The sequence below is a fragment of the Dromaius novaehollandiae genome, chromosome 18 (assembly GCF_036370855.1).
Source record: "Dromaius novaehollandiae isolate bDroNov1 chromosome 18, bDroNov1.hap1, whole genome shotgun sequence".
NCBI lineage: Eukaryota > Metazoa > Chordata > Aves > Casuariiformes > Dromaiidae > Dromaius > Dromaius novaehollandiae.
In genome coordinates this window covers 4,316,514-4,343,766 of record NC_088115.1, presented here as the reverse complement: position 1 = coordinate 4,343,766, position 27,253 = coordinate 4,316,514, and the positions used below count along the sequence as shown (strand labels likewise).

At 48.5% G+C, this 27,253-nt stretch overlaps 1 protein-coding gene across 1 annotated transcript in view; it reads left to right on the top strand.

The window, feature by feature from the left end:
* Positions 1–3,366: 3,366 nt before the first annotated feature.
* TEKT3 (tektin 3) overlaps positions 3,367–27,253 on the top strand; it is a 99,269-nt gene continuing 75,382 nt past the window's right edge. The window contains exon 1 of the mRNA XM_026120542.2: positions 3,367–3,657. The gene's annotated coding sequence lies outside the window, so the exon portion shown is untranslated. The remainder of the gene's footprint in view (positions 3,658–27,253) is intronic.

Here is a 27,253-nt window from a genome sequence, read left to right as displayed (position 1 = left end):
TTCTTGGTAAAACGAGAATTATGTTCCCTTCTCTCGTTTGCCACTTGCTACATGTATTTAACTCATAAATTGCCTGGGACAGGAGGCGTCTAGCTCAGCGTGACTCTGATCACACTTGAGGCTTTAAGTACGGACAATAATATGAATAAGGGCAGTTAAAAAGGGTAGATGAAAGAGAGGTGTAGCGGCTAAAAGAGGTTAGCTTGTAGGCTTACTGGTACTTGTTCCATGGTACTTGCAGAAGCTTCATATTCCTGAGATTGCTCTCTCAGGCAGCAGCCACCCTGCTTAAAACCCAGCACCCAAAGTGTCATGACGGCCGAGCCGCGGCGTCACAATGCCGGTGCCGCGCACGGGGCCGGGCACCCGCCGTGGGAGCCGCGGCCGGGGCAGCACCCAGCCGGCGTGGGGAGAAGGGGCTGCGCGGGGCGGGCTCGGCCCGGCCTCCTGCAAACATCTGCCATGGCATCGCCGTCCCCGCTGTGGGTCACCATGCAGGTGAGGTCTCCCAAGGGGTGACGGAGTGCCTCGCCGGCCCCTCCGGCAGGGCAGGAGACGGAAAGAGGAGGGGGAGCGCTTGCAGCTCTGGAGGGTGCTGGGCTGCGGATGCTGCATCCAGGCAGCGGCCTCCATGTCACCCGTTGGCTCAGAGGAGGCACCAAGGAGCCTCTTTGGTGGAGGCTGTCATTTCCCATGGCCGGGCTCCAGCTGCTGCTCTGCCCCTGAGCAGGGCTGGGCTGCCGGGAGCCTCCTTCTGGATCCGCGGCTGCTAGGGACGGCAGCTTTGGGGTGGTTTCTTGCAGGCATGGAGGGCATCTTGAAGGACATTTCAAGATTTTCCCTCTTGCTGTCAAAAAGGCCAGTCTGCATGTGGAGACGCCTGGCGGGATGCCCAAGTCCTGCCCTGGTGGCCTCGGACCGTGCTTGGCTCGTGGGAGCGGCAGTGATGCCCCAGCTGGGTACCAGGCACTTGGGCTGCTTCCTGACGCATCTGTGCACAACGCAGCTTCACCAGATGAGGTTAAATCCTCCAAAAGAGAGCAAGACCCCATCCCTTCCCTGGCATCTGCTGGAGAGCAGCTGGCTGGCCACAACCCCCCGCTCTCACGTGCACCCGACAGACGCTGAGCACCCAAGGGCGCAGCTCGTCTTTGCCTTCCCCTCGCACTTCAGCACTGCAAAGTGTACGAAAACTCTAGCCAGAGTCACTCTTTTCTCTGCTTTTCTTGCAAGTGTGGCGTGGGTGGCAGGAGGCCTCTGCACCATTCATGCATGGCCCTGTGCTGGGATGATTCTCCCGCAGTCACTGATACAGGGCCCAGAATAAACTGGGAGACCTTAATCATGGTAGGAGGTTTAACAGCAGCGATCCTTCCCCAGCTAATGGAGGGCTTTGACCACTGCCAGCAACCAAGAGCCTTCGAGGAGACTAGATGGTATTCTTTAAAGTGACTTTCTTCCCATAAAAGAAAATTTTCCCTCTTTCTATTCCTATTAAAGGTCACAAAATCAGCTGCCACCAAAGTGCCTAGGCCTAGGACACGTAAAATATCTGAGCCATGTTTAGGTTCGTATTCCACTAATGAACGGATTCTGCTTAATGCTGGGCTGAATGGGAATCCCGCAGGAACATGAGTGGCATTTCTGTGAGCCAAATGAACTAGCTGTGTCCGTGCGACAACCCTCCCGTGTCCGCATGGAGCAGCCGGCTCAGTATCCGTCCCTGCAAGCTGGACTCAGAAAATCAGAGCTGTGTGGGTTTGGGGGTTTCTTTTTTGCTGTGAACCTCAGAGGCTTTTGTGAATATGATACATGTGATTAACCAGGCCTGTTTGGTCTGAACAGCTTAACATATGTTACAGCAATTAATTAAACTTCACAATCTGTCAGCAAAAAAGGCATGTTTGCAGGACGGTGCTAAGGATTAATCCCAGCTCTCTGGACACCCCAGCTGTAACCACTGAATGTGCAGCCCCTGGATAGCCTGTGACCTGTGTTATCCATGGGGAAACGGGTACCATGCAGTTTTGGTGATCTACTCCAACTTGTGCATGGGGGACAGTTGCTGTTTTAGGTGTTTAACTGGGGTTAGGGATTCTGTTTGTGCTCTGGGAGGGATATATTCATCGCACCGCGTGGGCAGCGCAGGCTGCAGGGACAGAGGCACGGGGGGAGCAGCACGGGAGCGAGCAGGACGACTTTCCCGAGCGAGGACGTGTAGTTCCTGGGGAGGCTGGTGTGCAAAGGAGGATGGTGAAAAGGTGCCGACACCAGCACGGGAGCACATGCAGGACTTGTGTCTGCAATCCCAGAAAAATGCATGTAGGTAACTAGGGAACAAAGAAACAGCTGGATGGATGGACGAGGCTGTACAAGGGCCACTCATACAGGCAACAGGAATGCCTGGACCACCTAGACCGCTTTTAGGCTTGTTTCCTAAGGAGATGAGATCTACAGCACTACACTAAGTGCTTGCCTTGTCCCCTGTAGCTTATAAACCAGTTGGCTGATTCAGCTGAAACTTGTTAAAGAAGGTGAAGCCCCCAAAGCTATTTAAAAGCCCCTCCCAGGGGGAGGTGATCTGGAGATTTGGCTGGTCAGTGCTGAGTTTGGAGCTGGTTGTAGGGGTAAGAAGCCTGGGACAGTGAAACCTTCTGAAACTGGGTCTGGATTACTGTCCCTTGCTTTAACTGGTCCTTGGGGTGCTTTGCCATGGCAAAAGCACCTGGTGATGTGCAGGTACCCGGGGAGGGCATTGGTCTCTGTGGGCTGTGAAGGCTGTGGCAGGGCAGGAGGGACCTGGCTGGGGGAGGTGTAAAAATGAGGGTGGGAAGGGCTGGGGCTGGAAGGAGGAAAGGTGGTGTAGGAAATGGGGAAGGAAAGCTAGAAAGAGGGATTAGGAGGTGAGACTGTGGAAACTAGCAGTGTAAGGAGAGGGAAGGGACAGTAATGGCTATCTGCAAACCCTGGCTGTATCCCCTGAGCACCTCCCAGCTCTTGGAGCAGAGGAGGCAGGACTCCTGCAAAGGCATCCCATGCTTTATATCCTTGCTTTTAGTGATAAAACAAAATCATGCTTCCTGGGCGATGGAGAGCCTGGTGGAAAGCAGAGCATGCAACAGGGTGGTGGAATTAAAGTTATTTCCCCAGTCATAATTCTGGTGTTTTCTGACTCTTGAATGCATGGCTTTGCAATCTGCACAATGCTATTTAGAAGCAGTGAGCTCAGTGTGTGAGCCTGTGTAACACCCGAGGCCAGATCCAAACCCTTTTGCAGCCTGACTTGCATTGACTTCAATGGCTTTTAGAGCAATTTGAAGGCTGCTGGCGTGTGAGGTAGCAGCCGTGTTTTCCCGAGAGTGGCTGTAGCGTAACATCTCTATAGTAACGCAGTGTTTGTTGGCAACTGAGCAGCTTCCTGCAATCTGCTCCTGGACTGGGTGCCTCTCCTCTAAGGAGGAAGGAAAAAAAATAGGAGAAAATGTTTTGACCACTTAATTTTTTGTAATTTTTTTTTGTACCTCTACCATCTATTTAAAGAGGAAAAAATGGATGCTTTTTTAAAGGGAATCTTGGAGCCTTCTGGGAGGGATGTATTTGACAACTTGACACGGATGGAGGTGCCTCCTGTTAACACCTTTAAGAGCTCTCTGGCAGGTAAGTGCTGCTGAGAACAGCATGGTTTCACGTCGCCGGTGCTCAGTCCTGCTGCACCGGGGCGAGGTGAAGCCTTCCCTGAATTTCTGTCAAAATTAGCAGTTTGGAGAGCACCTGAAGGCTGTGTGCATGTCGCCTTCCACAGAAATGCACGTGCATTTCCTTCATGCTCATTTTCCATGAAGGCTTCGGTATTCTTTATTTATGGGCTCAAATACTCCCTGGACTGACATTTGAACTTCACTGCTAAAATGTTGGTGAAGCTAAATTTTTAGCTCTGTGCTGGGCCAAGCTGATAGAGTTGCATACCGGGAACCTGTGAATATATGGAATGTATCTGTATAATGGACTTGTTCACAAGCACTTTAGATCTGACCACATGTTGGTTTGTTGGCTTGCTCGGGGAGCAGACCTTGCTTCGTGCGCTCTGGGACTTGCTTTATGCAGATTTGCTCTTTCATTGCTTCATAAATGGTTGGGATGTTTCTTTTGTATGTGTGTCTCAAACACTTCAATGTTATAGAAAGAAAAAAGACTTATGAAAAGGGTGGATAAGTGTCCAGCTCATCCCCTGGTTATCATCTTTACATAGGGTTAGGAGCCTGGCTTGACTCCTTTGCGTCTTGGTCGAGGCGTAAGCTCCTCTGTGCCACCTCCGCAATAGATAAATGAGGGCAGGTTGCTTGATGAGAGCAGGAGTCATCTCTCAGGTGCCTGCAGGTGGCTTCCCGGGGTTGCAGGTGACCTGTGCCCAGGTGGTGGGACGTGTCCCGGCTCAGTACGTGCCTGGCTGGCCTCTGGCAGGGTCACAGCTCAGGTCCGGCCCTGCTGGGAGGTGCCCGCGTGTCTTCCTCAGGCGGCTCAGGAGCATGGCAGCTTTTTTGCAATGGAGCAAGGTCGAGCTGGCAAACCCTGCAGACCCGAATCAGGTCATTGGGGTGTCCCTGCCATGCACCGGGCCCTGTGGTGTGAGCCATTGTGACCTGAGCCATCCTAAAGGGGCTCAAAAATCACTTTGGGTCAGTGCAAGTCATCCTCCTCTCATGGTTACTTCCAGGTGTGACTTCTTGCATGTGGGTGCAGTAGGCTGGAGCACTGCTGTGCTGGACTCTGCTGCGGGGAAGGGAGCAGGTTTTGGGTCATGGTGTTTCATATGAGACAATGTATGACTTGCCAGCCCTCCTGCCATGAAAGCCAGGTTGTCTCGGTATCCAAACAGCTTGCCAAGGTGCAGTCACACTCCAGACATCGTGAGGTGGGTGGGAACGGTTCCCTGTTGACCACTTATTTTTCTTGGTTCATTTAGCCCTATGCATGTACATCAGCCTGCAGATGTTTCTGCTGCCACCCAGGTGGAAGGGGTTACAATAACACTGTCTGCAGCGCAGGGACTGCGGAAATGCTGCCGCAGAGAAAGGATGCCCTTAAAAGCCGATGGCGCTGCTGGATTTTACTCATTGAGGTTGAACTTTGCAGCCTTGCTTTATAGGCAGGAATGGGGCTGCCCCCCTTTATTGCAACTAGTTGCTTCTCAGTGGGTGAGGGGTGTTTCTCAGGGAGCTGCTTTTTGCTGGCTTTGCTGCATTTTGCTGGGGTCACTGCTCAGCAGCGTTTGGGGAGACAAACAGCTCGTACTGTATGGAGACACAGATGTATATGTTATGAACTTGGAGTCCTGCCCAGCGGATCATAGAAAGCAGATGTTGTTAGAGCGGTGACCCTGTGGCTAAGCGCTGGGCCTGGGCTGCCAGTATCCTGATCCTCGCATCCCTCCCAGGCTCCTGTGCCTTTGCGGTCTGGCTCTTGCCAGAGCTGGAATCAAACTCTGCAGGGGCTTGGGTGAGTTCAGCACAGCCCCGGCGGGTTCAGCTGAAAGGAGTACTCGCTCATTTAAAGATCATCTATCAGCATTCCTAGGTCTGTTTTTTCTGCTACAGCAGAACTGAAACCTGATCAAGACATGGAGATGCTCTGATTCCCCCCTCCATGCTTAGCTAAGGTAGTCTGGGGGCTGCTCTCAGTTACGGTGGGGAACCATTTGCCAGCTGGAGTGTAGGGCACTCTTCTGAGGATCTGCCCTGCCACTCTGGACCCATCCCTACTCACCCCTTAGACACCTTGTGCATTTGGGATGAATGAGGAAGTGCTATCAAAAACATGCTTTCTCCTCAGCATGAATTTGCTTCCTCAAAGCTGTTCCCGCAGAGCCCGAGTGGGTTGGCTTGTCTGCTCAGACCTATGGAAGAGTGCGGCAGCATCTGTCGCAGCATTAACAAATACTCCTATTTGAGAAGAGATTCATCTGGAGTATTAAAACTGCTGTTTGAGATATATATATATATCTCTCTCTATTTTTCCCTCTCCTCTCACGTTTTGAAAATACCAGGGACGTGGCAATAACCAGCTGGCTTGCGCCTCGTGCGAGCTGCTGGCTCCCGGAGCGTCTGTCCTCAGTGATGGAGCTGTTTGGTCAATTAGGAGTGACAATGACGTTCTGCCTGGGGCTCCCACGTTTGCAGTCTCTGAACTCGCTGGCGTGTGCAGAAGCAAACTGGAACCTGGCCATTGCATCAAGGCTTCCAGATGGGGCTAGGTGAGGAGTTTTCTGGTCTGGATCAGACAGGACGAGTTTCTGCAGAATGTGTGCTGCCCTGGAAGATCTCAGCAGAGCACCTATTAAAGAGGTGGTGAACGCTACGCAGTTGATATTGCAAGTGGCCAATGTTTTACCGCATGCCGAGAACCTACATATCTACTGCTGTCTTTTGCACCAAGTCTGGGCCTTAGCAAATGGAGATTGGATGGGTTCAGCTTGTCTAGGAATATTTCACTGTGCTGGACCTGAGAATCCCAGTGCTTCCATGGGACTCGGGACAGACATCTGTTCTATCTGGATTTAGGAGCTAACCTTTGGTCTGTCTCCATTTACTCTACAGAGCTGGGTAAAAACTGAGGGTTTGGGCAAAATCTTGAGGTCCATTTGAACTCCAAACTCACAGCAAAGCACAGATGGGCAGTATCTTTACCTGGGGTCCACAGAAGTTTCCCATCTCCCACCAGTGATGGAGCAGGGGACGTCTGCTTTTCTTCCTCCACTGTCACTTTATTTGCGTTGAGCAACACTCGCTCACTGGCTATGATACCTGAGCAGAGAGGACAGTACCTTTCTCAAAGGTGTGAAACTGGGCCCTAATTAAGATCTGTTCAGGACTTTGCAGCACTCTGAGCTGCAGCGTAACCCTGGATGGCCTCGGGGTGTTCCTGCAGTGTTTGTGCATAGTGGCCATGCTGTGCACGAGTCAGCAGTACCTTGATTTTGCTGGTGCCTTGAACATCCAAGGCATGTTTGAGCATCTACCCATGCTAGGGAAAATAAGCAGTGCTGGGGTGCTCTGAAATGGGAGAGCAACTGGTGCTGGCTGGTGGGTGTAGGGGAACGGAGCTGGACTTTTGGGTCTGCCTTGGCTCATTGACCCCAGCTGCAGAGAGATAACAGGAGGAGGAGCCGTGAGAACTGGCCAAAGGAAGCTTTGCCTCCCCAAAAGCTGTGAGACTAAGTGGCTCCGAGTGCAAGGGGCCCTGGGGCATGCTTATGGCACGGCTCCGATTCCTGCTGCAAACCTGCCAAGTGGGAGGCAGAGCTGGCATGGGGCTCCCGGCAGCGCTTCCCGTGCCGGCTCTGAATGCTGCGCTCTGCATCTTTGGCGTGCTGAACTCTTCCAGACCTCTCTGTGCTGCAGCTCGGCTGGGGCAACAAAACAGCTCTGCTGCAGATGGGGGTGTCTGTGCAAGCTGGTTGGTTTTCTGCAGCCTGATGTTTCTCCAAGCAGAACAAATTTGGGATCCGTTTTATTCCGCCTGGCGTATGAGCACCATCTCCCATTGAAGTTAAGGGGTTTCAATGGGTATGGCTGAAGAAAGGACAGAAAAAAAAATGCTACAAAAGAGGCCTGTCTTTACTGGGGGAGGGGGAGCTCCGCACTGGAATGACTTTCCTTTTGGAGTGAGGAGCAGCCTTGTTGTGAAACACTGGAGAGGACACTGCAGTGACTGGGGCCTTTCATGCTATAAGCCATATGTGCAGCTGGAACAGCTTTAGTTCTGGCTGCCTTTCTCAGGACAGATGAGGAAAACTAACTGGATCCAAATTTTCTGATTTGGGCCCCCTTGAATTTGGAGTATCTGAAGTCCGGGGGTGGATTTGGGAGTTGAATGTGTCCCTTGTTTAGGGTTGAGTCCCACAGGTGGCAAACTGGATGTGGCCAAGGGTCAGACTTGAATCTGGAAAGCCCTCTGAGGTGCTGGGTGGGGTTGACTTCACTGAGCATCAAGCTCCTATCCTCTGAAATCCAGGCCCTGGATGTCTTGGGGTTGGGAACACAAAACCATTTTGGATGTAGCGGCCTGTATTTTAATTTGAGGGTGCTTCTTTTTTGGAACCAACCTGCTTTATTGAGTGTATTTTAAGCCAAATGCTCTTCCTGCTAGGTCAGGGACAGTGCAGCCTTGTGAGGCACTTGCTATAGCAACTGCTAGGTTTTGGTTTTGGCTTCCCCTTTTACTGTGCACCCTTAGGGAGATTATCTCTCTTCCTGATTCTCACATTCCTACCCTATAAAATGGGGATAATAATGCTTCCTAGCACGCAGAAGGTGTTGTAAGGCTGAACAGACCACTGCAGAGGACTGCAATTCTGAGGGAAAGCTACACAAATCTAAAGTAATGTTTCGTTGATCACGGCTTAAGAGAAACAATGCTGTAAGTGATTCCTTAAGTAACGAATACTCATTTTTTAAAGAAATTTGTTTTGCTGATCTCCAGGGGTCTCCTGTATTGGTTTTGCATGGAAACCGTAACATAAATGCTTCCTTGCAGGAATGTGAGAGGAGTTCAGGAAACTTTCAAGCAAATATTGTGAGGATGCTTGTTTAACTGAATGTTGGATGTGGAAGTATCACTGAGAGCATGTGCATCCTGCTGGGACCTCTGTCCTGTCTGAGCAGCTGCTCAGTGGCCCCTGTGAAGCCTGCCTGGTTCAGGGCTGAGTCCAGCTGATGGAGCAGTCTGCCCACAAAGAAACATCTTCAGAAACAGTTTAACAGTTTTAACAGTTTACCTTGCAGTTGCCCTAGAAATCACTACAAACCGAGCTCTAGATGGTTCTTGTGTCAGGTGTGCTGCTCTTGGCCAGCTCTACCTGTGTATCCTCCAAGCCTGGGTGTGTGAGCTCTATTCCTGACCTCCCATCTTGCCTAGATTATCTCCTACAAACTTCATATACTTGCTGTTTCTCTTATCCTTCTACTGACATGTTTCTACAGCTTTCAGAAAGTTGCTGCCATCTAAAGGTTATAAAAAGGTTTCTTTACAGCTAGAAGACTTTGTAGAGGAGGCACGCATTAACTGCTCACTGGGATGCCCTGAGCCTGAGTATCTTGGTTGTGATTCACAGAGGCCTTTGAATGTGTCTTTGGAATTAGTGATGTTCTTCACGCTTTTCTGTTCAAGGAATGTGCCTAACCTCTGGCTGGTGGTTGAATGCTGAGTAGTGTTGCATGAGTAAGCACCTCCCTAAAAGCTTTATTGTGTGTCATTAACATTGTTGGGTGTTTAGTCATCAACTCTGCAGGAGCAGTGTCAAGGTCTCATGTGCTTTGAGTTTGTTCATAGGGATCAAAGCTGTGAAGTAGGGATGGCTTGATCCTCAGAGCTGGGCTCCAAGTGAGGCTTCGTCAAAGCTCTGGTCCCTGCAGGAGAGCAGGGAACCCATCGGATGGCAGAGGAATCTTGATTCATGACAAATTCACCAGTTAATGGTTCTGTGGGTGTAGTTACCAAAGAAAGGCAAGAGAAATAAAAGGAGTGCAAGTCAACCTTGTATCCCTGGGAAGGATCTGGTTTGGTTTTTGATGTCTCTATGGGATTCACAGTGATGGTTGCTTTTCTCCCTTGAGATGTGGTCTAGAAACAGAATTTCCTGTGTAGAGCAAAACTCTTGGTTGACAGAAAAATATCAGATGGTAGATATGTCAACACTTATATGACCCTTTTCATTAATTGGTCTGACTCATTTGTTTGTCAAAGCAGTTTCTACCTTGTTAAAACTGAATTTCCAGGCCTGGATTGCAACGGGAAGGTTCACTTAGTGACTGTTCAGACACAAAAGCCTCTTTGGGGTCCTTTTCTCTTATGCTCCTGTGTTGTTGATGGATATACATACCTGTATTAACCCCCCCCCTCCCCCCCAAAGAAAACCCCACTTTTCCCTGGTCTGCAGCATCCATCTGCTCTGCTCAGGCCAAGGTCTGTTAGCAAGAAAAAAACCTCATCAAGAGGCTGTTTTAACTGACCTCTTTTGCTCAGGTCCTTCCAGGAGGCTCCCAAGAAGACATGAAACCAACATACCTCAGCAACCACAACCACTTGAGGGGTTTTCTTTCCTGCATTTGTAAAACATTTATCCTCTTGTGCAGACTGCTGCTTTGACAGAAGCATCGCCTTTTCCAGGAGGGAGAAGGGGGGAGGCTATGGTGTTGTGTACAGGAAAATGAAAACAGATGCAAGAACTTGCTGCAGCTAAACCACTTCAGAAAGTCTTTTGAGTAAATAAACGTGACAATCCATGTGGATAAAGCAAGCAAAAGCCTTCAGCCTACGAAAGAGGCTTCGCCACTCAAACGCAGGCTGCTTCCCGAGTTATATTTGGTGGCACATACGTGTATGATTTCCTTTTCTGCCCCTCTCATTGTTCTCTATTCTGGTTTGTTGATTAAAAGCAACAGACCTGTGAGCTCTGTCCCAGGTCATCCTGGGTTTCCTAAGGGCGGGCCAGGGGAATGTTCTCTTCCCCCGGGAAGATTAATTGTCCGAACTCGGTATTTCTGTTCTCAAGGCTAATTTGGCTGGATACTGAACATTCCTGCTTTGCATTTGTGGCGTGGCAGGCAAGCATTACGGCCTTGCAGCACCTTTCTGCTAAAAAGGGATGCTATTTCAGCCCGCTGGCTCGCACTGCATGCTGCATCCAGAACAGCTCTCGGCCAGGGACACGCGCGTGCATGCGCACACCCTGCTCTTAATGAAAGGCATCTCTGGGGAATGCGAGGCGTGTCACTGGTGCATGCTGGACTCTCATAACATGCACGTTTAAGGTAACTGGATGGTGAGATGAGCTAGTCCATCAACTTGTGCTCAATTTCAAAGAGCCAGGTTGCTCGTTAAGGGCTAGCTTCTGATATACTGGCATGTACTTTGCAGCCCTGGATCCCCTGAAGCCAAAATCAGAGCTTTGACATCATCAGAGCAAGGATTTCACATTTAAAGCACACTGCTGGCCTGAAGCCTCAGAGATATTTGGGAACCCATCTCTTCTGTGGGTCTCCAGCTGGAGTCGTGCTACTCAGTGGGAGGCAGTCTGGGCCCACCTGAAATTGCAGCCAAGAGCAAAGACATGTCATCACCACTCGTGTGGGCTGACACTGCATCCTGCGGCAGACATGCCATGCGTGATGCATGGTGTCACTTCTTGTGAAGCTGGCAGAGCAGCCTGATGGCTGGTCGGTGCAGCTGGCTGGGAGATTGTTCCCTTTGCTAAGGAGAATTTCATGATGAAATGAAAGAAAACAGTGCAAGCTTTTCCATGTTGGGTGATCACTTTAACTAAAGGGCCAAATTTTCTGTCCTTCTGGATGATGAGGTTTTTGATACATAATGGACACTTTCCAGCTGGAGTCTTTTATTTTAACAAAAAGACAACAGCTTTGGGGAAAAGCAAATTTTTTTCCAGCAAAATAGCTTCTGGCTGGAACTTTTTTCCCTTCCCACTGATTTTTTTTTTTTAAGCTGGTGTGGCTTGTTAATGTTGTTGAGATTGGTTGCTGCTCTGAATGCTTTTGAACAAAAGTCTGTTTTGCATGAAGTCCTGCCTAATGATTAAAGGGTGGGGCTGTTGGATTTTTCACTTCATCTTCAGGATTAGTGCTCTTCTAAGGAGTTTGAGGTGCCCTGCCATGACCCTGTGTGTGTTTGTGTGGTCTCAACAACAGAAATATGAAAGTGTCTTGTTACATGTGTGCCCTGAAGTCTTCAGCATGTGCAAACACTAATGGCAAGGTATGGGCAAGCCTTTCTTATGGACTCGGATGACTAAATCTAGAAACTGAGCTGCTTTTCTGCCTAGATTAAATGACTGAGTGCTGATGACTGGATATGCAACGAATTAAATTGTCTTTTGATGACTAGGCTAAATATGCTTTCTTCCCTTTCACAAAATGAAAAGTCATCTCCATCCTTGGAGTTATTCAAAAACTGGACATGGTCCTGTGCAACCTGCCCTAGCTAACCCTGCTTGGACAGGGGTTTGGACCAGCTGATCTCCAGAGGTGTCTGCAACCTCAGCACTTTTGCATTAGTGCAAACGAGGCCGCGTGCTTTGAGATTCAAGGCTGGCATGTGAAAGGGAAATATTAGAAACCACAGAAGGTTGACCTTTTGCTCAGTGAAATTCCTTTTGGCCACTACTAGAGATAGTGACTTGCAAGCACAAATGCTTCTGGGTACTTCCAGAACAGTCTGGGAAAAAAGCAAACTGTCTTGCAGCAAGATTGAGATGTCCTGAGGAGATTGGACTCTACAAGCTGAACACAGTCCTTGCTCTGAAGAACTTGCAGGCTGGCTAGGTGAGGAGAAAGGGCAGAAGAAAGTTTTGCCTTCCTTCTCTCACCACAGAGGAATAGAGGCACAGAGAAGTTGGATTTTGTGACTTTCTCAGTCTTGCAGGAATCCGTGAGAGAGAAGATCCATCCCTTGTTCCTCACGTTGATGGAAACTCCTTAGCTACAGAGATGTCCTTCCTCTCTGAGATGAGTTTATATCAAAATGCCTCTGGCCAGAAGACTGGCTCTTTGCAGCTGGTTTGTGTGCTGCACTTCAGCCCACCTTTTGGTTGCTGAACTCTGGAGGGTGGAAGGCCTGCTGGAGATGACCACTGCCAGCAATGGGACAGCTTGGGTTTGCCAATGGGACACCATGAACTCTCCTGGTTGAGCTGGCTGAGTCTGCAGGCCTGTCTGGCCCTGGGCTTGTCTTGGCTCAGTCCAGCCGCACTCTGTATCATGCTCCTGCATCTCTGCAACCCTCGGCCAGTGCCACTATGGAGTGTTGCTGGATATAACCTGGATGGAAGTGTTTGCTTAAGGACAAGGTGGTCTTTCCCAGAGCCTGTCACAGCGTCTCACTGGGTGCTCCAGGGTGTTGTGCTACCTTGTTGTGGGGGGAGCTGTAGAATCTGAAGCATGTTTGCTTCAGGTTGGGGATTGTGTCCAAGCCTAGAACCAAGTTCTCCTGCATGTGGTTAGAAGCTCTGGTCTTGGGAGCGGATGTTGCTCAGTACTGCACCTCAAATTAAATCCAGATTCCCTCTTTTCTGCTTTCTCACCCATGGGATGGGGCTGTCTGATCATCCTGGTCATCTTGGCTCCTGTTCTAGCTGTGAATCAGACCAGGATGCTGGGTGAGAAAGTAGATGCTTCCTGCTTTAACTTTAGATCTCAACTTTATAGTTTTGCATGCAAGCTGAGAAACTGCTCAGAGTTAGGGTTTAGGATGTCCGCTGAGGTGGATATTGGAGAGGATTTCTCCAGCAGCCACTTGGAAGCTGTTACTATGAATGTGCTGGGGCAATGTTTGAGTTTCCACTGAACCATTCGGTGTCCTGATTTGAGCTCTCCTCATCAACTTCTGTTTGAATGGTCCAGCCAGTGCAAGGAGCTTGGCTAAGGTTATCAGGCCAAATTTGAAATGTGGGTGCAAGCCATCCTGGGAAACTCATGCTATCCTTTCTATTCTTGTTTACAGATTGCTACACACATGCTGTCTCTTACCCTATGTTCAGCTGAATCACTTTATAGAGGCACACTATAGAGGGGAAATATTTGGCTTCTCTGAATAATATGCTTCCTCTATGAAACACTGCTGGGATTACAGAAAAAATAGGGAGGGAAGGTGCAGGGAGGGGGAGAGTCAGCCCAGAGCATCCTTCTGGTTCCTGTGGGACACAGCAACAGTCACATTTATCTATCTGTTATTTCCTCGTAGGAATAACACACTCACCAAACCCTCAGCTGGTCGGAAGTCCACTAACACTCAAACTAATGTTACGGCTATTTTATGTGACAAAGCCAGAATTCAATACCCTGGGTGGACACCTGGGAATCACTGCATACTTTTGTCCTATGCTTCACTTCTGTGAAAGATGCATGTTCCCATCCAGGAGATGTAGGTTTTTTGGAAATGTGGTCTGAAATTAATTGGCCAGTTAGAGCTAACTTTGGTGGTGTTAGGTAACTTGAATGAGGCTCAGTAGAAATTACTCCTAGGCAGTTTGTGTTGGCTGACAGCAGGATCTTGCCTATTGAGCTAAGTTTACTGCTGAGGCTAATAGCACAGTAATTAAGGTAAAACAAATATTAATTTGAAGCTGTGCCTGTAACTTTAATCACATACTTCTACTTTTGATCTGAGGTTAGATTTGAAAACCTTGTGTTTAATTTGTGCTGTGTTAGTCGGATGGCAGCCGGTCTTGCGGGCTGAGCACGAGCCAGATATTTGGCTGTCGTAAAGCCCTGGCTTGATTAATGCGTCACTGATTTACACTGGCTGAGGATCTGATCCAAGTTTCCCTGCCATGTTGCTATAAACTCTGTTGTTCCAGCATTTGCTGAGGATGTAGTTTGACAACCAAATAGGCTGCCTTGGGGAGGCCGTGAGGAGGAAGATAATGTTCTTTTCCTTTCTGTAGGTTGCTGTTTGTTTCTCTGGGGGCTGTGGAGCGGCTCTCCTACCGATAGGTCAGACCTGTGTCTGGATCTGAGTTCTTGTTCTGTTTCAGCATCTCCTTGTACCTGAGCTTTCATGTTAAACACAGGACAAAATGTCTGAGGCAGGCACCTCTGGCCTTCCCTGTAGCTGAAACATGGTGTGTTGTGGTGTATGACACATACCAAGGGATAGTCCATGTGAGCAGCTTCCAGCAAAGGAAGCACTGGGGCAACAAAGACCTTCAGAAGGGCGCAGGATGTCATGTTCGCACATACCCACGGCTAGTTGCTGTTCTCCACAGCAGCTATTCCGTCGCTCCTATTTGCTACTTGAAGTGCAGATTTGTGTCACCTCTAGTTATGCCCAAGTCCTTCGCTATACAATGTGACTACTTTCAAGACAGCCTCTCTGTAGCCTCTGCAAAGCCATACTTCACAAGATCGCTATTAACTCTGGTGCTAGTATTCTTCTGGAATGAGGTCTGAGCTGTGTCTTAATGAGAGTGGACCTCAAATTTTCAGCCCAGTATCAGCTTTGAGCTAAGCCTCAAGTTTGTAGAAGCATTAGCCAGACGCTGTCTCATTCCCCACAGCATGTCCTGGACTTCGTCTGCAAAGAGTAAATGTAGTGTAGCTTTTCTAAAGCTGGTGGATCGTTTGGGGCAAAGTGGGTTTGGAACGCAACCCTGTGCATGTGCCGTTGGGTGTTGAAACCAAAAGGGCTGCTGCTGAGTGTTTTGGCTGTAGTGATTGACTGAGATCCCAGCCTGGAGAACCACCTGGAAGTTGCTGACCTTGCCTGTGGTTTAGTTTCGGCTTGCTTTGTGACTAGGTTGAGTTTTGTCTCCATTTCTGTTCCTGTATGTGAGGGCAGACAGAGGGCAAGTGGTATATCACAAGGGGGAAGCCCTTGCCGAGAAAATTCTCCTTTCCTCATGTTTAAGTGCTTAACCTGAGCACAGTGCCTTTACAGAGCTTTTCTGCTGTGGGAATATCATGAACTTTTGACTCTTTCTGACTAATACTTTAAGCTGCTATCCCTCCCTCCCTGTCTGCCCTGCCAGCCTGGTTTGTTTCTTCCTTAGTTTTCATGATTTCATTTGATCCCAAATCCAGTCCTCCCTGTGTGCAGAGTAACCATGGTGTGTTTTAACTACTAGCCCTGGGTGTGGTATGGTGTGTGTGTTTGGTTTTGTGCTCATATGAGTATGGGAGGCATTGAGAGTAGTGACGGGATGTCTGGGAGGGTGATGCAGGTGACTGTTGCTGAGAAGCTCAGCTGCTGAAAGAACAGCGCTGGTGACTTAGACAGTGGGCAGCATTTAGCTCCTCTACTGCTTGTGGATGGGTCATCTTGAGAGAGGTGGCTGCCCTTTTCGTGCACCAGACTCTGCAAACCAAACTCCATATGATTGTGCTTCCTGTGGAAAAGGAGCCCTGAACTGTACGTACTCCTCATGCAGAAGGAGAGTTGAAAGCCCCTGGGAAATGCAGCTATGTCTCCTGATATGCCATAGCACACCTCAGACTGATACACTGGTGCTTTTCACATGCATTAGTCACAGAGTAAATCTTGGGACATCTGACTGCTGTGCATTTTACTAACTAAAGCCTTTCTCAGCAGAGGCACTTCTCTGCGAGGCTGGTCCACAGTCTGTGTCCCCCTTGTGCACACTGTGACAGCCATTCTGGGTCAGACTGGCCATTTGCCTGCCCCACTCTCCTGTATTGAACAGTGGCCAATAGTGGATGCTTAAGGAAAGGCTACTAAATCAGCACAATAGCATGGAGCTGCTACTTGATTACTTCTTCCCAGTGTCTAATATTCTGTGTTTCTGGGGACTTCGTGACTAGAGGATGTCTCCTTAAATCCCTGCAGGGTTGCTGTGGAGACACAGCCCCATGGGCCAGTTTCCTGACAGACAGAAAGAAGACTTGCCTGGTTATGCAGTGGAATAAAGGCCTTGGTGATGCTGTCTGTGAGCTTTGGGGGCATAGGGGCAGGACAGTCTGATCTTCATCATGTTACCACTGGCCTGTAATGCAGTACAGGTTTTCTTCTAGCTTGTTGCTGTTTTACTGAAGAGTATTCTTCAGCAAGGAAAAATGCATCATTTGCAGTAAACCCAGAAAACTAGTTTTGCTGGGCTTGGTTTATTTCCTCTGAGCTGAAGACTCTATCTACATTGAACATCTATCAGATATTCTATTGAATATCTAGCAGCAGATCGAGCTGAGCTAGTTTTACTTCAGCTAACTCAGCACAGCCAGCAACATGGCTGTGACAGCAGGAAGCTCAGTGTGGGTCGGCTGTCAGAATATTTTCTGAGTGAGGCTTGTAGTCTGATGTGGGGCTGGACTGTCAGCTGGAGCTTGCTGGAGCTCTTCACAGAATGGTTGAGGCTGGAAGGCACCTCTGGAAATCATCCAGTCCAACTCCCCTGCTCAGGTAGGGTCACCCAGGGCACTTTGCCCAGGACTCTATCCAGATGGCTTTTGAACATATCCAAGGATGGAGACTCCACAGCCTCTCTGGGCAACTTGTTCCAGTGCGTTGTTACCCTCACAATAGAGAAGTTTTTCCTCCTCATCAGATGGAACTTCTTGTGTTTCGGTTTGTGCCCGTTGCCTCTTGTCCTATCACTGGGCACCACTTGAGAGTTTGGGCCCATCCTCTTTACACTCTCCCTTCAGATATTTATACACATTGATAAGATCCCCCTCAGTCTTCTCTTCTCCAGGCTGAATAGGCCCAGCTCTCTCAGCCTTTCCTTGTAGGAGATATACTCCAGTCCCTTAATCATCTTAGCAGCCCTTTGCTGGACTTGCTCCAGTAACTCTCTCTTGTATTGGGGAGCCCAGAACTGGACACAGTGCTCCAGATCTGCACCAGGGCTGAGTAGAGGGAAAGGATCACTTCCCTCAACCTGCTGGTGATGCTTTTCCTAATGCACCTCAGGATACCATTGGCCTTCCTGGCCATAAGGGCACACTGCTGGCTCACGGTCAACTTGTCCACCAGTACTCCCAGGTCCTTCTCTGCAGAGCTGCTTTCCAGCAGGTCAGCCCCCACCCTGTAATGGTGCATGGGATTATTCCTCTCTCTTGCATAGAAGTTGTGCTCAGGGCAGGTATCACAGCCTGGCCAGGACCCATTGCATTTTTTTTATATTGGGTATGAGACCTGGAGCATCGCCACCGAGGTGGATGTAAGCCCTGCAGGAGATATTGGGTATGTTTGCCTAAGAAATCTGGATGGAAAATAGTATATTAAATTTGGCAGCTTCCAGTGAGGAATGGCCATCCTTTCAAGGACATGTTGGCTAATGTCTTAGGAAAATGATTACTGGGAAAAATGTGGTCACTGCTTGTATTTTGGTAGCACTAAGACCTGTATTTAGCTCTGATGTCCCCACTGTGTCAGACACCCGAAATAGAAACCAAACAACAAGAGGGTGATGCTGGATTAAGAAAGCTCATGATGATTTTTATCAGCTTGTTACTGCTTAAGTGAAAGTGTGAAATTTGGGCTTGAGGAGCTGGGAGACAAAAGCTTCTTTGGAAAGTCTTCCAAAACATGGAAAATCCCTTGGCCTTCAGGACATCAAAATAAGGTACCCTGTGACAGTGGTTGCAGTGACTGTACCTGGTGCCCTTTCTCCCTCCTGTGCATCCCTTGCCACTGTGCTGGACAGTTGCTGACCATGGCAGAGGTGCTCTCTGCTCTCCCACCTCTGTGGTAGCAGAACACTGGGGCAGGTGCTGTGGCATTCTTGCGGTATTAAATCAGAGACACCGTGAGAAAGCACAGCCCCACAGGACTTGGAAGCAACAAACAACAATATCTACAGTGGTGTTTCCAGCAAACCTGCCACAGGAATGTTCCTTGTCTGCGTCATAACGTGTTGGTCCTGGCAACACCTCAGTCCTGTGGAGAACAAACAGGAAAACTCTGAAGGCTCAAACCCTGTGAAGACTTGAGCACCTATGTTGCTTTGCACTTGAGAGTAACATCTCCGACTTCAGTGGGAATGTTCATACAGGTAAAACTACGCCTGTGACTAAGCTTTTTGCAGGGCTCCCAACCAGCCTTGCTCCGGCACTCTGTCAGTGTGAGCTGTGGGAGGCTTGCAAGGGCTGTTAAAATAGAAGCTGCACTGAAATGACTTCCCAGGCCAGCTCATTTCCAGGCAAGGTGAATCAAAAGTGTAGCTCAAAATATACAGTCCTTACAAATGCATTCACAAACACGAGGTATCTTTGTTTTTATTTTGATCTCTAGACTAAAACAGACTGTAAGGCTTCCAAAGGATTATTTTAGCTGTGAGTCAAGGTATACAGCCCTATTGCAGTGGTTTTATTATACTTATACCTGAGTGTCTACAAACCTCATCAGAAATAAGTACACAGTCTGAGAAACTGCAATGTAGAGGATAATAGTGGAGTGCATTTTTCACAGTTCAGGTGAAGACACACTGATAGAAGCCCCCAGCCTGTCGGTGTCAGGGTCAATCAGATGAGATGTGAGGAGGGGGCAAGGTGGGGAAATGCTGCCTGTGGGGGATGCTGGTGCTGGGACAGACTTGTCATTGTGTCCCTGGGATGTGGCCCAGGTCAGCATGCTTGAGCACTCTGTGGGGCAGCAGTGGTGGCTTCTCCTAAGAGCAGCTCTTACCTGGTGGTTCCCAGTGGCCGTGGAGAAGTGAGGAGACTGCTCCCTGGCAGCCACCCTCAGTGGGCTGAGGTTATGAGCTGTCATCCAAAGACTCCTCCAGGTAAAGCCCATTGTGTTGGTCCAGCCAGTAGTGGAAGCACCATGGATGACTAGAGGGAAGCCTGAACCAGAGAAGAAGGTACAAAGGAGTCTATCTCTGTAGAGGTTTTGGAGATGTTTATGGCTGTTGGCGAAGGGCAGTCAGATGTTCATAGGCAGAGGAGTCAGCCTCGGTGTTGCAGGGCCTCTAACTCCTTCTCTGAACTGTGAACTGCATGTCACCTTGTCTGGAGAAAACTGCCTGCTGGATCTCTTCCAGGTCTGTAGCTGCCAAACACATAAGGACAAGCAAACGGGGTCTCAAAAGGCACTACAGAGATGAGCGTTTCCGAAGACTGTTGTTGCCTCTCCCCTAGAAAATAGCTGTGCATAAACCAAGCACATGAAAGAGGGCAAGGCAAAGCCCTGAGATCTCCACTGCTGAGGAGCCTTTGGGATGTCTCCAAAAGAGAGATATAACTGTATGTAGAATGGAGAGTATTGTGTGTGTTTTTTTTAAAAAAAGAGACCGGCCTCAAGGATATTTCCACTTTTCAGGGATCAAAGTTAAGTTTCTCATGCTGAGAGGTGATTCTAGGTAGCTCATCTGGAATGTGCAATAGGGAAGTCAGAGATGATGGGATATGGTGCTGTGCACATCAATGCCTACCACAGAAACAGGTGTGTCAAAAACATTGGACATGGGGTGGATTGTTGGTCTGCTTTTGATTTCTGTTCTCTCAGCTGAAGTCAAACTTTTGTCTTTGGAAACTTCTCTAATTTTCTGTTTTTCTTTTAAGAAGGCACTTCTGGGGAAGCAGAAAAACTTACCAACTTGATTGCACAAACATCTTTGTGCAGATGAGATTGCCAAGTGTTCTAAAATGTCCATTTCTGACAAATACTTTTCTGGATGAAAAATATTTCTTGGCTCTACTGTTTGGTTACTAGGTTCAAGGTGCAGTAACCACACGTCCAGACAGGCACTCTGTGTATCCATGAAGTTAGCTACCTGAGCTTGCCATTCCCTCCATTTGAATTACAATATATTTTAGATGGGTTGTTCATGAACCAACACTCTTGAAGCTGTGGCATGGTCTCCTGGTGTTACAGGATGCAGAAGACAGACCCAGAGTTCTTGCACTTGTACAAACACAGGGCTATGGGGAACAGTTGTTAGCAGCAGCAGGTTAGTATAGGGTGTACTGTATTGCAGGGGTATTGGATTTTGTACCTGCTCTGCCTGGATGGGGTTAGCTACCCAAAGTCTGCATGTCTGTGGTATCTGGCCCCCTTCCCTAGTGTGCAGCTCATCCTGAAAAATGCACTCAAGGCAAACAAAAAGGAAAAGAGAGGTGGTTTACTGATTGTTTTGGGTCCCAAAGGGTTAAAGACTGCCTGAATTCATGCAGCGATGTTATGGAAGTTAAGCAATCTGGGATTTATTAAGGAAACTCAAGCAGGGAATTAGGAAGGAGAGCTCCAACCCATGGGAGAGTTTTCTTGGAGGTTTAAAGCCTGTTTTCTTCAAGCTAAGCACCCATCTGAAGTGGCAATGCCAGCATTTCTCACAGGGGCCTCCGGGAAGTGGAGGATGGACAGGCTGATCTGTTTGAACCATCCTGCCAGCCTAGCGTGTAATTTTTGATGCTTTGTTGTGTTTTCCTTGCTCGTTCCCTGGGCTCACAGAGCACTCATTGTTCAGCCTGCAGCACCACTTCCTCTTGCATCAAGTGGAAATTGTGCAGCCACTAATTTTTCATGATCTTGTTCCTGATGGACAAAGAGGTTAAGCCCTTCCCAAAGATACATGGTGCCCCTAAGGGATGAAAGACGTAAAACCCAGCAAAGTGATGGCTTAAGGCCAGATGTTGGGGACCCAAAAGGACAGTTCATCTGAGCTCAGAGGTGCCTCTTCCCCCTCAGAAGAGGAGGCTTTTCTCTCTATTTGGGCTTGTTTTCAGAGGGGCAATCGAGAGAGTGAAAGGTGAATTGACTGAAGCTAATGTCCATGAGGGAAAGCAGAAATAAAGCATGTATGACTGGAGTGGGCTGGTCAGAGCACCGGTATGTGAGCTGGGGTAGGCTGTGCCGTCTGTCCATCCAACTCACCCATGGGAAGGGAACTGCAGTGCTCGGTCTCTGTGCGGCTGGGACTGGGTTCATCTGTTAAATGCTTCTTGGGCAGACATGTCTGCAGATATGCTCAATATTTTTGCTTTCCTCCCCCAGAGTCTCACAGTTAACTAGAAAAATATTATTCTGTGAACTCCTCTGCTAATTCTACCAGCTTTAACAGAGTGAGCAAAACTCCAGGTCATCAAGCAGCCTTTTGCCAGTCACTCCAGTATTATGATTCCCCCTGCTTCAAGCACAATGCATTTCACTGTTTCTGCTATCTGTAATCCCCATTTGTGTCACACTGAGACTGGATTACTCACTTTCTGTTGGCACTGGGGTCATGATGAATGCTCACTGCGTAAGAATGGTGTTTTTATTTTCCATGTGTCTTCGGCCTTTTGTACAAAGGCTGTCCTAAAATGACCTTAACATGCTGGCTGTGTGCTGTACAAGTTCAGCAGGGGAAAAATGCAGCAGATCTCAAAATGAACTTCAAAGGTCTCTGTTTTGCCCTCACTGGAGAGTGGGTGAGCTGGGGGAATTCCCATAGCAGGATTGCACTGAGCACTGCTGGTAACGGGATGCTCATCCCCAGTCTTGTGCCGGAAGCAACACAGGCAGCCAACAGTGGCTGCTGTGTCTTCTTGGGTGCTTTGCTTGTGCAAAGGCATCAATCTGTTGCTGGTGACAGGTATCAGTCATCTTCCCTGTCCTGATTGCCTTCCAGTAGGGCTGGCAGCAGTTTGGCTGACTGTGAAGTACAAGTTATTCCTATCATCCATGGATGGAAGAGGTCTTGGGGGTCTAAGAAGCTTCAGGTGAGTGGTGTAGCAGAGTCTTTTTTCTCTGCCAAGTTACATCAAACTCTTAGTCTTTGAGATGTCGGGAGTTCACTGAGGGTCAGTTAACAAATGCATCCATGTACCTTTACGGGCATGGAAAAATCTCTGTGCCTTTGCAAAGATTAGTTAACGGAAGAAGAGCTCCACCATGTTGTATATCCACCCTATCCACAGCTTCTTTTGGCCACTGTGGTCTTCACTGCATTTGGCTGGCTGTTTTGGTGTTGGGAAGGACTAAGGCCTGGGGACACTGGTGCAGGAAATATTTGAGGGCAAAACTGTATTCTGAGTTGTGCAACACTTCCACTAGACAGCACTGACAGGCTTCTTCAACCCTGTCAGACAAAGCACCAGTAAAGGTGGCAGCATGTATATTCTGGGAGCTCACTGAGATAGGAGAGATTGAGCAGCGGGAGAGATGGGCTGATCTGGAGGCACTCTATGGGGAATGCTACAGCAGAGGCAAGGGCAGACAGGATAAGTATGCACTAAGGGAGATGGCTAAGGACAGCGCTTGCTGATATTTAGTTGAAGTAAGAATGTGGGCAATATAGAGGAAACTATGCTAAAAGCACAGGTGGGATCATCTTTATTTACTTGAACTGTGTTTGGGTAGCATTAGTCTGAACAAATTGTTCTGGCTCCCTTTCTCGGGTCAGCAAGGGAGGTGAACTCATCCTGGCCTGCGAAAAGGTGGGATGCTCTTGGCAAGGTGGGATGTGTCACTGCCTGGTGACACTGGCCTCTCGCCGTTGGCCCCAGCGGGAGTCCAGGAGGCTGGCGTGGGCTGGATGCCCCTCTTCGGAATGGCTGAAGTTGGAGGAGACTCACATGGGATGATGAGGCCAAGGCAGCCTGTCTGAGCCCTGAAGCTATGGCTCAAAGCACGAGTTATCAGTCAGGTGCAAGATGACAGACTGGAGATTAGCAGTAGGGTGCCTGTGAGTGTGAGAGAGGGAGTCCAAAGGTCAAAAAGGCTCAGAAAACAAAACTGGCTGTATTTGCACTGTCTCTAGGTTTGGCTGCAACGGCTATGTGATCTCTGGAGCACCTGGATGCTGGGTGCTGGAGCAAGAGCTAAATGTATCTGGAGAAGTTGGCTGCTGGGCAGCAGCAGGGGATAAGGAGCGGATGGGGGTCAGAGAAGCAGCCAGGACTACAGGCTGGCAGACACCTGGGGCACCTGGAGACTCCAGGGACCATATTCTGGTCCTTGCTTTACCCCATGTGCTGGGGAGGGGAGGGGAGGGATGGGGGCTGTACCTGTCCCTTCCAAACCAGGACCATGCTTGGTTCTTGGGTGAAAGCATGCTGTTCCCTGCTGGAGTGCTCGCTGGAGGTGCAGCTCAGCTCACACCTCTGTGCACGGTGTGTCTCTAGTCTGCAGTCCCCTGACTTCACCAGCAGCAGATCAGGACGGAGAAGCAGCAGTGGCTTTTCAGAAGCGAAAGGTTTGAAGAGGGTGGCAGTGGGGGGACCAAAGCAGTTCAGAGGCGGATGCGGAGCCACATATGAACATCTTGTCCTTTGCATCCTACTTTGTCTGTCATTTTGGAGCACGGGCCATTGTGTCTCCGAGGGGGAAAAATATCCACAGAAATTCCACAGACCCTTCCCTGGCCATCAATATAGTTTCTGTTTTACAGCGAGACAAAAAAGATCCCTTTGTGCGAGGACTGAAAGAAATAGCCCAGTCCCACTGCCTCCCTGAAATCTTAATGTCAACTATTTGCCTCCTTGTCTTTTCACATAAACAAGCACTTTCCCCTGAATATCTGTGCTCCGAGGCTGCTCCCCCGGTTTGGTATTTCCCCTTGCTGGGGCACAGGGCTGTGTGCCCGCGGGATGGACAGCCTGGCTGGCTCTTTCCCCACTGCAGGGTTTGTGCTGGAGGCTGGGCTGAAGGGCTGTGGGATGCACTGACAGGTAGGTCAAAGCCTGCTGAAATCGATATCCCGAAGGCAGCTGAGTTGTGTGGCCGGTGAAAACTTCGCTGCTGGGGACAGAGATGCAGGTAGAAAGATGTAGGTCTAGCTGGAGGAAGGTAGGCCAGAAAGCCTCGGGGAGAAAGAAAGGCAACTAAAGCCTTTTTGAGAGGAAATGAACAGTTTCTCAGCTCTTGATTCACAGGACTGTTGCTTGTCTGATAGTAGGGGGCCAAATTCTCATTTACAGAAATGAGCATAACTCCAAGTAAGCTGCTGAACTGTCCTGATTGACACCGGTCTGGCCCAGTGTCTCTTTCTGCCCTTGCCTGGGTATCGTCCATCCTGCTTTGGGTTCCCAACAGCTTGGGGTCAGATGTTCCCCTGGTGTAAGTGACTGTCAAATTAATAGCACGGCACAGATTGCAGCAGCTGAGAAACCACCCCTTCTATTTTAATTCCTGTTTGTATATACATACTAGAGCTCCTCAGACGTAATGTGAAAGAGTTCTGTCTTGGAGACCAGTTTCTTTATTTCTAACATGCTGCCTCCCCATTTCTCCCCTTTTTAAGAAGAAAAAAAGCAAAAAGAAAGTGCTGTCTGAGAAGTAAAAATAAATCAGATCCTAAAATGCATTGCCAGCAGCGTTCCTGTGGTTATTGTTCATTCAGCTGCACTGCACACGTGTACTATTCAATGTTCCTGTTCTCCCCCTTAACCATGTAACCTAATATATCACTGGGTGTATTGTAAAACATGCCCTGTAAAACTCAGAGGATACAGTGCCTACAAATTACTGCTGTCAGAGGAATGCTAACTTCTGGTTTCTTTTATGTCCCACTGTCAATTTTTCAAAATTCATGACCCATTAGGGTAGGGATCTGATCCTGCTAACTAAACGCAGGTACCGGGGTTAAGGCAGTGCTTGGCAAGGCAGCTCTCCTGAAAGGTGAAGCTGGGGAAGGGATATGATCCATGCGGGTTCATGCATTGTCTCCTCACCTTGGCACCTTTCAGAAGCATTTGGCATGATGTGATTATATCTGCTGGCCTGGGGCAGGATCTTGGATGATTGCTCTCATGTTGTCATAGTTTACCCAATGGTTCAACTCTTGCCTGACCTGAAGCCCTTTGGAGGCAAAGGATAGACATCCTTTAGCCCCACTGAATATTAGGGCAGGTCCATCTAGGAGTAAAAAGATAAAGAAAATATTTACTAAGCTATGTTTTATCTGTTAGTTTTTTTTCCCACTGTATTCTTGGCACCCAAAGCTGTCTGTAGCAGGCAGAGTTTCTTGCCTTTGCTGGCATCCAGCATAGGGATCCCAGGTTCCCAAATCCTCTCTGCGACCTCTTCTGTTCCTCTCTTCCTCTGCTGGCCCTTTCTGAGCTGGCGATGAGCTCTTTCCGTCCTTATTGTACAGCTTCACGATTGACACGAACGGGGAGGAGTTTGGGTTGGAAGCAGTTTATGGAGAATTTCAAGCAGTAAAATCAGATGAATGAATAAAGGCTAGTTTTGTTGCTCTTATCCTTTCATCAGCTTTGTTCCATTTCCAGCATTTCTTTTCACAGTTGCTTTTCCATCTGGCTTGTCACTGAGGGTCAAATTAAAACCCCACTGAAGACAAGAGCGAGCTGCTGTTGAGTTGTATAGGACTGGTAAGGTTTGAAGTTGGCTTCTCTTCTGGCAAAATACAATTCATTTCTCTATGTTGCTGAAAAATCTTTGGATAGGAACCTTGGAGGGAAGAAATTTGTGTTCTGAAAATTCCCCAGCCACATAGGCTAAGCTAAGAGATAATAAGATGCAGCATTAAGAGACGCCCCTTTGCAGATGGGTCTATTCAATTATCAGTAAAATCCTGCCTGACATAGTGCACTTGTAATGCATAATGTGCTCATAATGCATCTTGCACATCTCGCCAACCTCAAATCTCTTCCACCAAGATGCTGTGGCCGTGTTTTTCCTGAACAGTGCACTGATGTTTAGGGTATTTCATCTTTCCATTCAGTCTTCCCCTCCTGCTCTTGTGCTGCATACACCACAGTGGACAGTGTTTGTGAGCTTTTGTGCAGGGACTCACGTGGGTCCCATTCCTGGGACGTGGGGCAGAGAAGGGGCAGGCTTCAAGGATGCAGTGGTTGAGAACAGCACAGGACTAAAAAGGCTGAGTGACGGGTGGGGGATAAAACTGCAGGGCTCAAAGTTTGCTCAGATCTATGATCTGTCTGAAGCACCAGGACTTATCAGTTCATCAGTGCCTCCTTCCAGTGCGGAAAATTTGATATGATGGAAATGCTTCCTTATCCTTAGAAACCTACTAACTCAGGATAAGTCTTGCTCTTGTTATAGCAGGCTTTAGGTTAACCCCTGCTGGCAAAGGAGCCAGAGCACATGCTGATGAAAAGATGATGCTTATCTAGTTTGGGAAATCCAGGTCTGTAAGGATGGCCATGATGTCTTTCCAGCTCCATATCAGCATTTTTCAGCACCATATGTGAGTTTGACCATAGAAAAACAGATGCTTCCATTCAGTGGGAAAAATCTCATGTCAGTGAAAGGCATGATGTCCAATCAAAGCCCAAGAAGATCCTTTCCGTTGACTTCAGTGCACGCTATGGATTGGTCTTGTGCTATGAGAATACGTGTGTCTTGCAAGTCACTTGGAAGGGACATGCTTGCACTGGGCTGGTTCCTGAATCCAGAGTAAACTGAAGAGTTGCTGCTTCTTCCTTCTCCACCCTGGTCTTGGGAGACCATTAACTCCCATAAGTTAGCATAGTGTGCCCCAACTGAGAATATGGAAACCACATGGCCAAAGTCAAATGAACCAGAACCAGAGCTTGGGGGCCTAAAGCCTGTCACCAGGGCCTGGCTTAAAAACAAATGAAAGAGGAAAAAAATAATTATAATTATTGTGAGCTTTTAAAAATAAAAAATAAAAGGCTTATTATTTCACAGAGTTCTCTTTGCAGCATGTAATTTCATTTCCCCCTCATTTGCTTTTACTACTTGTTCTGGGCACTGTCAGAGCAACCTGATTTATAAGTGACAGCTTTGGCTATTTTTCAGACAAGTCTCTCTAAATATAAGAGTGTGAAAATTGTCCCGCTGCCAGCATCCCTCTTAGAAG